The sequence below is a fragment of the Haliaeetus albicilla genome, chromosome 19 (genome assembly GCF_947461875.1).
Source record: "Haliaeetus albicilla chromosome 19, bHalAlb1.1, whole genome shotgun sequence".
Taxonomy (NCBI): Eukaryota; Metazoa; Chordata; class Aves; order Accipitriformes; family Accipitridae; genus Haliaeetus; species Haliaeetus albicilla.
In genome coordinates this window covers 23,613,908-23,626,352 of record NC_091501.1, presented here as the reverse complement: position 1 = coordinate 23,626,352, position 12,445 = coordinate 23,613,908, and the positions used below count along the sequence as shown (strand labels likewise).

At 43.1% G+C, this 12,445-nt stretch overlaps 1 long non-coding RNA gene across 2 annotated transcripts; it reads right to left on the bottom strand.

Annotated features, from left to right (window-relative positions):
* Positions 1–68: 68 nt before the first annotated feature.
* Positions 69–7,043, bottom strand: LOC138689977 (uncharacterized). Of its 2 annotated transcripts, none has more exons than XR_011328740.1 (2): positions 4,905–7,043; positions 69–4,644 (listed from the first exon to the last, which is right to left on the bottom strand). It is a non-coding gene; the product is annotated as an uncharacterized lncRNA (long non-coding RNA). The 2 variants fall into 2 exon arrangements; XR_011328741.1 differs by having other exon boundaries at positions 69–4,587.
* Positions 7,044–12,445: the final 5,402 nt, after the last annotated feature.

Below are 12,445 nucleotides of genomic sequence, written 5' to 3'. Positions count from 1 at the left end.
TTTACATTCCTCTCTGCTTCGCTGTTTATGACCGGGAAAACAGATTTCTTTTGATCTTGGACAAGAGGTGCGTTTTACGTGTTTAATAAATTTTCAAAAGTATTTTATGTGTAATCGCTAAAGCAATTTTCGAGATACATCAAACAAACGAAACTGCCCTTGCATGCACAGCAAACTGTTCTTTGTGGCCCGGTTTCCCCTTTACCCCAACAACACTGGTCTGAATAGCCAGAGACACAACAACAGGAGCCCCCATCTCTGAAAAAAGGAAAATACAGGATATTTCAAGGAGATGGAGCAAACAGAGGCCGAAAGAGGCATTGCTGGGGTAGGCTGCTTTGCCGCTTTTGCTCTTGTGTCCTAAACTCTGAAGGGCCTTTAGCCTTTCCGTGCCAGACCTGATATGTCTTGTAAGTCAGCTGATCCACCTCTCAACTGCCCCTTCCCTGTTCTCATTCAAGTGCTTGCTGGCTTTCTTCGTAGAAAATGCATGAATCCACCTGGTAAAATTGCTTTTGCAGTCCTGATGGACTTCGACAAATGCTTGGTTTTCCTCTCACAGGCCTGGCGTTTTTGGTACACTCGTTCATGTGAACAGATGCGAGAACCTAGGAACCAGAGAGCATAGGGGCCAGACTTCTTAGGGGAAGCAGAATTTTTGTCTTTCTTTCTGAGACTTTCTGTGGAGTTATCTGTAGCTGCAGAGAGCTGACTCTGTGCCTGGAGGACACACTGGGGTGGGTGGGACAGCATGGTCAGAGCCCAGTAACCCTTCAAGGGTAAGTGAAAGCACCCATCAATTAAAGCAGGCCATACCAGGTCCAAACATCCTCATGGATGCAGAGTGTGCAAAGATGTGCAAACTCCTTTGTTTGCTTCCCTTTGGCACTCATTGTGCAAAGAACGGCTCTATTGGATGTAAAGGATGGTGTTGCTTAGAAAACACTTGTCTGAACAGCCATATGGACAGGCAGTTCAAAATAACTCCACCATGCCACAGCAAACCTTGGCTGCACAGCCTCAAGGGATTGACCGAAGTAACCTTCATCTGAAAAAGCAAAGCTACTTGCAGAATTCGCAACAGGTCTCAGGAGGCCAGACCAAGTAAGGTTTTTCTGCTTGGAAATGCAGCTGGTCTGACCCCTGACAAAGCTTCCTCGGAAAAGTTTTTCTGGCCATAGTGCAAGCACAGCTGGCTTGCGCAAGCCTATCTCCCTGCCCTGAGCATGGGTAAGGGTAGGGGTAATGGCATGGCATTATTAAAAAGGACAACACAGCCAAAGTAAAGGCATCACAAGGCATTTTGCCATCTCAAAGGTGAATGGTTGAACCAGGCCACCATGTGAGGGAAAGGGTAAGCAGAAGAGGTTGAAATGGGATGAATAGCTGGGAAGAAAGACTGGGAAATTGGATTTCCTGAGGCTGCTGGGAAGAGGGGGTGGTTTCGAGGTGTAACAGCTACATGGGAGAAGGGTCACTGTTATCCAGATCCCCCAAGTAACTGCTCCCTCATATCTGGACTTCTTTTTTCTTGCTTTCCGGAGCTCTTTGCAATTCTCCTGCTGCTGGTCATATGTTGTTGCTTTGGGCCATTGCCTGCTATGTCTCTACTTCAAGCTGACCTTCACCAAAATACTGCTGAACTCTACCTAGCTATGGTTCAGGTGGGTGTGCTTTCCCATCTTTAAGCACAGAACCACAGAGGAGGCTTTTCTGCGTCAGTCCCTACTCCGTCAATGTTTTCCCTCACGAAAGGGCAGTCTCTGCTTGCTTACCCCAGATCACCCCAAAGCACATAGAACATGCATCTGCCTTTACAGAAGGCAGAGTTTTGACAGACCTATGACATTTGATCTGCCTTTTCCCAGCCTTACCAGAAGATCTTCTTTTCTAGGATAGGGACTGAGAAGTTGCTTCCCACAGCTCTGCACCTGCCTGTTGTGCTTAAGAAGATGCCTCTTTGCAGGGCAACTGCTCTCTCTTCTTGCCTGATTTCTTTCACAGCTGACCTTTGAATTCTCTCTATGCCTTCAGGCAGGCAGAAATACCAAACAAAACAGGAAAAACAGAGTTTACATGTAATATGCATTAGAGAGATTGCAGATATCTTCCCAATTCATTGGACATATGATAAACCTTTTTGAACCTAGGGTCAAACAGGAACCACAAGCTGCTTTATTTAAAAAAAAAAAAAAAGAGAGATCTTTTAACAATTATCACAAGAAGGGAAGCGGCAATGGGAATGCAGAGGACAGGGAGGTGGAACAAAACATTTTTCCTTGTGTCTAGAGAGAGAAGAATTAAAATCACTGAACACAAGTCCTCACATTCTTAGAAAGGCAAAAGAAGTTGGCAAAATATGATGGTACTTCTGGACCCTTGAAATCTAAGGAGTTACCTGGCATGGTCGACAGTGACGTTATGTCTCAGGCCTGAGCGCAGAGGTTGGTGTGAAAGCATTTAGGGTTTGCCTTAGGGCAGCCACATCCTGCCCTAAGCCTCAGGCGCTTGCTTTCATTTGGCTAATATGCAATGTAGCTGCTAATGCTAATGTAACTGTGGGTTTCAACTGCACCTTCCACCTCAATGTGTATAGAGCCATTAATGCATATGAAGAAAGGGTGAATTGCTTTCTCAAGAAATGTAACCTGAGAAGATCCTGAAATTCCTCAGGCTCTGAAGCTCTTGATGCTTCACCTTCATTGCCATCGGGGCTCAAGCCAGCCAGCTCCCAGCAGGGGCATTCCTGGGGAGGGAAGCAGTGAAATGCCAAGTCACAAGCAGGAGGGGGAGAAAAAGGAAATGACTGGTATTTAAAAATACTCAACCCAGGAAGCATGAACCATGAACTGAAGAGAAAAGCCAGAAGAAATGAACCATGAACTGAAGAGAGAAGCCAGAAGAAACCCAGATATGTCTTGGAATACAAGAGAGAATGAATAATTACAAATGTTACCCTCCAAGCCTATGGGTAGGTGAAAATCATGTCACTGCTGCTGTGATCACGTAGGTTAGTGCTGGTGCATCACAGCAATGGTATTGTTTTTCTAGAGCTGAGAAGAAGAGCTGTTCTTCTAGAATATATCCACAAACTAGTACTTTGCTCTGTAACACAAAGCTATTAGATTCATGTCTGTAAAGAATACTCTTCTATTCTCTTGCTTGGTGCCAGCACAGCCCCCATATCTGCAGTACCCTTCCAGCACTTAAAAATCATGGTAACTTTCTCCCTAACCCACAGAATAAACAACACACATCAGCTGAATAGCGTAGACTGCCATTAGCTTTTGTTGCAAAACCGTCATGTGAAGGGCTGCTAAAGTAAAGCTTGTGGGAAGACGTTTTGTGCTGGCATTGGTGCACAGTGAGGTTTGCTCCCTTGTCCCTTATGAACATGGGCAAAGGATTCCAGCCGCCTCATTCACAACGCTCCTTCAGCTGGCTGAAAAGTTCATATTTCTCGTAGTAAATAGGTATCTCTGAGGCCGGGCTTTCATGACCCTGCAATGGCAAACAGCTCTCCCTGACTTGTGACAGCATATTATTACATTGGATGGCTGAAGCTCTTGCCATCCCCAGCCACCCGCTGGGTTATTTTTAACTTGGATTGCTTCCCCGATCCAGCGCTCAGCACAGCTCCACAAACAGCAGGGTTGGCACAAATGAGGGAAAATTGCAGTCTGGGGCGGGTGGTAACAAATATTCAAAGAGCTCAGCGGTTCCTTAAGTTGGTATTGCCACCATGCAATCCAGTCGTGAAACAACAGCCCTGGGGGAACAGGAGCGAGTTAAGTGAAAGCAAAACAAAAGCATTGAACAGAACTGTACCTTTTTTTTTTTGCACATAAGAAGTATTTCCGAAGGAGGACCAGCTTATGAATCTTTTACTTCCCACGTGTACATTACACAGCTGGAATCGGTGCTCATCTCTTGCTAAGTACCTTTGAGTACTCAGCCCACTGAAGCTGTGGTTCCACCTGCATTTCTTTCAAAAGCAAAACGAGTGATCCTCATCCCCTCCTCTGTGTGTCCTCATGGCCATTTACTCCCATGCTCTGCTCACTGTGCTGGTGCACTCTGTGTGCAGCTGCATCATGACGCAGATTGGAAAGTCTCAGTGACTGAAGAGTAATAGTTCCCCACTCCACCCTCGGTTATTTTTAGCCGGATCAGTTCCTGATTCAATCCACTGTACAGACACACAAACAGCTGTGTCGGTATGACAGGCAGAATATGTTTGAGGGAAGGGGAGGAGAGGCTTAGACGAGTTTAATGATCACTGGTACCAAATGGGAAACCGCAATCATGAATGATTGCTTTAAATGCCCAGCAGCAATTATTTAAACTTCTCTACAGCCACCTGTCTTACTCCTTATGCAAGAAACAAGGCCCAGGGAACTTCACAAGTCTGTGCCACAGAAACGAAATGGCATTGTGCCTGGTTTAGCTGCAGCTTTCTTAGTGAATCAAGGGACTCTGAATGCAGGGAGCCTAAACAAGTCTGCTGGTATGGATAGTAGTGACAGTTCCTCATAGCCTGCTTACCTGCCGGTAGTTTTGCCAGCCTGTGTGCTTAGATGTCAAGTCCTGCAGAGATCAAAGTTTGCTGTATTAGTAGTTTGGACACCAGCCATGAGTGGCTATCTAGAAGTGTGCAAAATGTGTTTAGAAAATGCTCTAGAGATGATCTGCTGGTATTTTAAAGTGACATGTGGCTTGCTTTGAAGTGCTCTAAATACTGTGGCACAAAAAACAAGTGGCACCTTCTCTGCTCTGCAAAACAGTGATGTTTTCATGTTTGCACCCTGGGGCTCAGGGTAACCCTGACTGCTTCAAGCCCTCCTCCTGCTCCCTTCCTGTCTAGTACACGCTTGCAGACTGGGTAAACAAAGAAAAGTCCTTACCGAGTTGTGGCAGCTTGGCTTTGTCTCATGTGCTCTCGCCCTGACCTTGAAGTTGGTTTTCTTGTCACAAGTGGTTTGATGACACATAGATAGATTTTGGTTTTCATTGTCTTCTTCCCTGAGCCTTTTGCTGCTGGGATGCTCACTTCTATCTCCTTTCGTCCTTCCCCAGTTGCTTGTGCCAATAGACAGCACAAGGGAAGGGATGGGGAGTCACGGCTGATTTCCTCCTGTGTTTATGGGGAATTATCTTGACTTCTGTGGGAAAAGCATTTTCTCTTTGTGTTTACAGTAGTGGGTTAAAACCAGAGAGCCGGTGCCTCCTCCAGCACCTAGAAGTGGGGACTTAATTAGGGGAAGTCCTGTGGCTGGATGTCTGTCTCCTGCAGCCTCCTGTCCCAGCTGCAAAGCAGGCAGCAGACCGAGACGGCAGAATCCAGGTCTCCCCGGCAAGGAAGACCATCTGAAGCAGGAGCAGCAAGTTTCTCCTCTTGCACAAGCTTGGCTAAGGAGACAGTGGGGGAGAGCAGCCAGAGCTGCGGCAGGACGGGGGATCCCAGGGGCATGGAAAAGAGAAAGAGCGATGGGAGGGATTGCTGCGCTGGTAATTTTCCAGGGAAAAACAAGGTTTAGGATAAATTTCTTACAAATACAGGAAGCTTAATTTAATACTGGTTTTTCAATAACATGACCTACCTACAAGTTTAATTAAAAATCAAGCATAATAAGAGCCAAAATTAAGGTAAGGCCTCAGCCTAAAGCAGAAACTGAAATGACTTTCCTTCTTCCTTTAGCAATGCTTTGCCTGGTCTCTAAACCTGGATGTTAGCTTCCGTTTGAGGCGGTTCACCACGCGCTCCGGATTAAAGCACTTGTCTCTTGGTTTGGAGTACGGTATTGCAGCGCACGCATCTCGGGTGAAGGAGTGACTCAAGTGAAAACATGTCAGAAGGAGCATAGGCGATGGACCATGTGTTTCAATTCATGGCTTTCCTAGAAAACTCATGAAGGTGACAAAGGCCTCTGGAGTCTCAGAGGCACATACTGAAAGAAAAAAGAAAGAGGGAAGACGTTCCCCTGCAAAATGTTGAGGGAAGAATAAAGAGATGCCTGAAACTAAGCATGTGTCCAGAGTTGGACTCTGTGGACAAAGATGTTAATTTTGTAAAATGTAGTGGTACTACATCAAAATCAACAACAACAAAAAAATATCTGAAATTCCAGTTAGCCAGCTCCTGCTGACACAGGAAAACTTTATACAGTTAAATACTAACTTTACAGAGCAAAATACTGACCACTACAAAAAGACAGTTAGCAATTCTGAAACCTCATTTAAAGATGGAATGGAAAGTGTAATTAACAATCTAGAGATTTATCCAGAAATAAAAAAATCTGCTTAGTCAATTAAAATCACTTACTGGGATATATGAAAAGCTCCTCCTATAGGGTGCCTCAGCAACTGCTGCTGCAGACAAGGAATGATGGGGATGTTGTTAGATGAAGACTTTGCTCCACCTAAAGGCACAAGTACAGAAAGGATTTCATGTGACACTGACTTCTGCCCAGATTCCACTCAAAATAGCATGTAGAGTTGTCAGCCAAAGAAGAAATGCCACAGCAATGATGGTTCAGCAAAACACCTGACCTCCTACAGCATTTACTTTAAGACTGCAGCAAAATGGATATGCAAAAATCCATGATTTCATCTGCTGTCAAGAAAAAAGTTTATCAGGAAGATAATGATAAAATTACAAGGAATAATGGCATGTTATCTCTTTAGAAATACAGCCTGTCTCTTGGGAGAGTAGTCTTGTGGCAAGCACAGGAATAGCTGAGAGTGCAGGAATGCTACTCTTTGCCTGGGGACTGGCTGCTGCGAGGCTTGGTTGGGCAGAACCAGAAGGGAAATGTCATGCTAAAAGATCGGTCACAGATAGATGGGGGGAACCAGAGCAAAGACAGAGCAGAAAACTGGCACGGCAATAGCTTGTGGGCTGGTTTGATTGCAGGCACCAAGGCGAAAGGGCATCCAAGGTGATCGCCTGTTGTTCAGGTGATTTATTATGGATTTAGCAGGCATAAAATGGGATTAAAAGGAAAAATATGTTTCATATGTCGGTGTTTCTGAAGGTGGAACTCTATGGTGCAATGGCTCTGGCAGCAAGCCAGTTTAAAAACTGCCTATCCTTACCTGACCCCAACCAATCCTTCCTACCTCGGAGCAACAGCACATTAGCATCCATCCTTTCCCCCATCTTCCCAGGGAACTATTTATGACAGGGCATTACACCTGCGATTGAGTGTCCATAACAAAGAGGGCATTCAGCTGTGGTATGTGGCAGGGGGATGTGAGGAAAGGGGTGAAACTGGAAAAGGGAACATCTTAAACCGCAGAACAATTTGTAACATGGAGCAACAGCTCCTGTCACACATCCTGAAAAGAAAGGGGGGGTAGAATGGTCCCCAAGAAACCAGGCTGACTGACTGACAAAGGCAAACCAGCCCAGAATTACTATCAGGCCAGAGGAAAGAAATTGAGTACGTTCATTCACCTCCATGGAGGGCCAGAAACTTTCAGGCGCTGTTAAAGCCATGGAGGAGGATGTATCAGTTCAAGTTTACCTGCAGGAGCAAACTGCCTGGCTGAATCCTGCTCATTTTCCCAGGTAATGCACTGAGTCTAATAAAACCCTGTTTTGTTTTAACTCTTGATTTATCCTATTAATTTAAAATAAACTTTGAAAATTTGAAAAATTTGAAAATAAAGACTATTTAAACAGAATCATGATTAGGAGTCACACCTAAACCGTACCTTACTAGCCTAAGGCTGTATCTGTTCTTCCAACCAAAAAAAAAATAATTGGCTGGTGCTAGAAATATGTGGCAGCTAACCTTGTTCCTTGCTGTGCCAGTGTGTGCGCAGCATTCTGCTCACTGTCTTTTCCACCAGGCTGTCAACTTCCAGCAGAGACCCCCCCATCAGCTGCAGCACCTATTTTCTTGGTCTAGGAGAAACTGCAGAGACCCGTGACTTTTCTTGGAAATCGCTGAGGTCAGATAAGTGATTTCCCACATTCACGTGAAGTTGTTTAGAAATGGCTTGTGGGTGAAGAGTTCTCCCTTCCTTGGGTAGGGTTTTTTGACTCACAAAGGTATTTTGTGGCTTCTAATGACTACGTGGGGTCATTCTCTAGTTTTCGTGAGTATTCTGGAATTATTAAGGGGACCTAGTTAAGGCCTCCTATAACAAAACTAAAGTCTAATGGGTTAGCTAGGGTTGCAGATGGACTTTTGCCTGGACTTTTTCAGACCCAGTGTCAGCCATCAGTACCATCAGATGCTTTCTGAAGAACCATCTCAACCACCTTGCTGCCATATCCCTCGTGTGGCCTTTTCCAGTATTGCACAGGTCAAAAGCTGGAACATCTGGTGCCTGGCAGAGGAAATTTAACGTTCTGCCAAGTTTAGATTACCACTCCAATTTCAACAGGTAATGGAAAAAGCAGAACTGGAGTGGGGAGCGTTTGATATTTTAAAACCAAGGGGGGGGGGGGGACACCAACAAACCCCCCAAAACCCCCAAACCCAAACAAAAAAACCCCACCAAGCAGTCATAAAATCATAGAATCATTTAGGTTGGAAAAGACCTTTAAGATCATTGAGTCCAACTGTAAACCATCTTAGTTTGCTTGGTGCATTTGGGTCTGTTTTCCTTCCGTTACTACTATCATGACTGCAGCAGCAAAGTCCAATCTCTGAAACTGTGGGTAAAGCCACCTCTTATATGTTTAGGGTTTGTCCCAGGAAATCAAAAATTGGTGCAAATACTGGCTTTTTTGATCTCAGGATTGCATCCAGGGATGACAAGCAGCAAGGGTTAAAAAAGCCAAAACAACCCCCCAAAACATTAAATAGAAAGGGAAGAAAACTGGCTAGGAGGCTCTATAGGATAAGAAGTAATTTAATTTAAGAGGGATCCAATGTGAGCTCTTTATAATACTATATTCTGAGCTGAAGAACTGAGTCTAAATTCCTCTGCCAAAACTTTCTCTACTAGGATTATTGAGTAGTTATCATTCACTAATAAATCATGTACAAGATTTAGATAAAGCAATGCTACCTAAACCAAGTAATAAACAAATAAAACAGGGAAAAAAATGCCCTTGCACATAAGCATCCATTTCAGCTGTAAATCTCACATTTTCCTTTGCAAACAAACAGCACGTAGCCTTTTTCTGTAAGCAAGAAACCTTTACAAACAAATATTTTAGAAACATTGTAAGTATAAAGTTGATAGCAGAAGGAGTGAAAGCTCAGAAATGTATGTTACGTATTATTATCCTTGCAGGTAACACCTTATCTAAAAAGATTTTTATCAAACTTAGAGGTCAGAGTTTAAATACTGATGATCCATTTCATGCTGCCAAATCTCATCCCACCATAATACATACATTGCATGACTTGACTGCATCTGGTACAGTCAACTGAGAAAAATTCAAGAGAAACCACTGTGGATTATCCATATCATTAAGATAAAAATAGAAGAACGTGTTCCTGCCCCGGCTGTGCAATATAAACCAAAAGTGTTACACATAGTACTCCTATAAAATCAGCTACCACGAAACTCAATTCAGAATACTCCTTCCTCTTAGAGAGATAAGACATTTGGAGTGGATTATTACATTGTTTTCTAATTACACATTTATACATTCATATTTGTAGTAATATGTATTATAATCAAAGACATATTTACATTAAGACATTTATTTATAAATAATTTCATTTAAGAAATTTTAAAAGCCTTCAAGTTTTTCAAATTATTACACATACAGGTTTTCTACATAAGCAAGAAGAAATACGAGAAAAGGCATAACCACAAGGACATGTTTTGCCTAGAAGAGCTACAGAGCCCCGGATGATACATGTCATCACAGCAACCTAACTCCTGCATAGTCATTTGATGTTTCACAACTCTAGTTCAGATTAAATACCAATGACTTGATTCATTCTTACAGTGAATTTCACTGTAAATAATAGTAAAAAGCACATTTAATACCATGACTCAGTATGCAAAACATCTTCTGCTCCTCCTGGCCAAAGTTTGCTATGCCCCACACCTACCTCCAGCAAAGGCTAAGCGTCAGCGCAGCCGATCAATGGCCCCACGGCTTCACAACCAGCCTTCTGACACTCACTTTTCCCAAAGATGAACGTTTGAACTAGTGAAGGGACCAGGATGATTTGCCATCAGTAACTGCAACAAGGAAAGCACCTCCAATTATATTCTGTTTTAAAATAGCATCCCATACCCCCCCCCCCAAACAGAAGTCATCACAAACACAACACATGTTTTCAATTTATGAGCCTTTGACTTGGGGGGGCAGGGGGGAGTTAAAACAATCGGTGAAAGGTCACAAAGAAAAGCAAAGATCTATTACTGGGCTTGCATGTACTATACAGCAGTTGACCAATACACTGGAAATGTTCAGGGGGGTCTGCAACTGAAAAAAAACCCATTACAACCACTTTTATAGCACTGAGATCAAAATCAAGGAAAAGAAGATGACAGACCACGCTGTTATCAAATCTTTAATTCCTGGGAGTCCAAGTGGTCAGCATTACATAAAACATTTATTAAAAATGAATGCCATTCCATGAATAACTTGCATGTATTATGTAAAATATTTGTTAAAGATGAATGCCATTCCATGAATAGCTTGCATGCTGCTTAGTTTGAGTAACAACAATGCATTTATCCATTGTAAATGAAGTTCTGCCTTCTACCCAATGAAATGTCTTTTATACCTCAGTCTATAACCCTTCTCGTAAGTAAAGTTTATAAACACATTTTATACAACATATAGTTTAAAATACAGCTTTCATACAAGCACATATAAACAAGAACAATGATTGCAGCTCATCAGTAGCTCTTGACAAGGGCTCAATGTGAGGGAAAGCAAATACAGTAAGAGAGAATAAAATATCTGTGATGAAAAACCTCTAAACCTGGCCTACAGCTGGGAGACTACCATGTTTACACAGGAACCTGAATTAGAGCTCACGTCTGTGTCCCACTGAGTTAAAACACTTCCCACATCGCTCCTTGCGTGATCCTATGCTGATTGAATAAGCAAGGAGTGAGAAAAAGCAAGAAGACAGAGAAAGCAGCACCAAAATCTTGACACCTTTGGAGGGGCAGGAGCAACAGCACAGCATCCCTACATACTTATTTCAAAATACCGCAGCTGCGGCTCTCCTCTTGCACAGTGCTGGCCTGGTGCAGAATGGGTCCAGAGGGAAAATTTAGACAACTGAAAAAAATCATCCTTAACTTTTACAGACAGATATCTTTACATTAGGGGATCATTTCTGAAGCTAGGTCCCATCTTCAAGTGTTTCTTAGCTATACTGAAGGGTTAGAAATGTAACTTTAAAAACCGCAGACCTAGCTGGATCATTGGATGGAATAAAAAACCAATTTTTTCCAGTGCTTTCCACTTTTGATACACAGACCCTTCTCTGTCAAGCTCCTCTGCCACCTTACACACATAGATTAGGAGTCTACAACAGTACACACACACCTCTCTCTCTATAAAATCTATAATAGTATATCCCTATATCCTATAATATCCAATATAATATGGTATTGGATAGTCCATCCAATAAAATAATCTGCCTTTTTGTATATACACAGTGATTTGTACAGTTAATTAAACTGCAGCTATGCATACACAAATTCCCTTCCCCTCTAACTGAACAAACAAGCTTTTTACAGAAACCACATCATCTGTGTTCCCTGACTGTGTTGTTTCAGATTCTGACTTGCTCATCTTTTTCCCCTCTGGGCTTCTGCCTCATTTGGTCTTAATACTTCATCGTTTCTATTCCACACATCCCTTCCGGAAGACAAACTACAAAATCACAGGAGTGAAACTGCTGATTTTTTGAAACCCCAGCTCTCAGAGAAAGGTGTCTGATCAGCACATCCTCATCTTGACCAAAGATTAATTGTATTAAAAATGAAACCAATTAAAAAATACTACTTAAAAGCAAGAAATCTTGCATATAACAAACTGAGAATAAGTCATCGAACAAAACAGGAAAAGCCCCTTATTCAAACATTCAAGAAGCATTTCTAGGGCATGATTCACCTACTCCTAAGGTAGACAACTAAAATAGGTCAGATGAATCACTGCCTAACAGTGTCTATTTCTCTCCAGTGACTGTGACGGGAGCCCAGACCATAACTCAGATGGAGACACCCCTATCGCAGCTATTGAGATGTGGGCAGACAAACACCAGCCCCGGTTTTCCCCCCGACTGCCTGCCTCAGATGTTCCCCACTTTCTGCAGGAATTACCCCGCAGAAGCCGGCCCTTGATGGAAGGGGTAACAAAAGCTCTGCCTGGTGCCTTTGGTTTCTTGCCTGCTCTTTTCCAGCTTTCTCAAGAAAAGCATTCAACGAGAGCTGCTGCAGTAAGCGGGCAGAGGTCTTCTGTCCCACCACTCCTCCCCTCAAGAACTGAGAGGTTTTGGATGAA